Here is a 322-nt window from a genome sequence, read left to right on the forward strand (position 1 = left end):
TTTCATCTGAATTAGAATAGAAATAGGGACCAAAGTCATCCAAAAATGTCCTTATTTTCATTGTTTCGTTTTTGCTTTTTCTTTAATTAAAAAACAAAACAAGAAAACTTTAAACCGTCTGTTTTTATATCTCCTGCACTCAAGTATAATGGGTAAAATTTTATAAAAAAAATGCCGAATAAATAATTATTTGTACTTAAGTTAAAAAAATGGCAAGCATACGATGTAATGGTAGCGTTGATGGGGAAAACAATTACAAAATTATTATGATGATGTGATGTAATTACTATTATCAGTAATGAAAAAATAAACAATAAACCCC

Source organism: Penaeus monodon, chromosome 30 (genome assembly GCF_015228065.2).
Source record: "Penaeus monodon isolate SGIC_2016 chromosome 30, NSTDA_Pmon_1, whole genome shotgun sequence".
NCBI lineage: Eukaryota > Metazoa > Arthropoda > Malacostraca > Decapoda > Penaeidae > Penaeus > Penaeus monodon.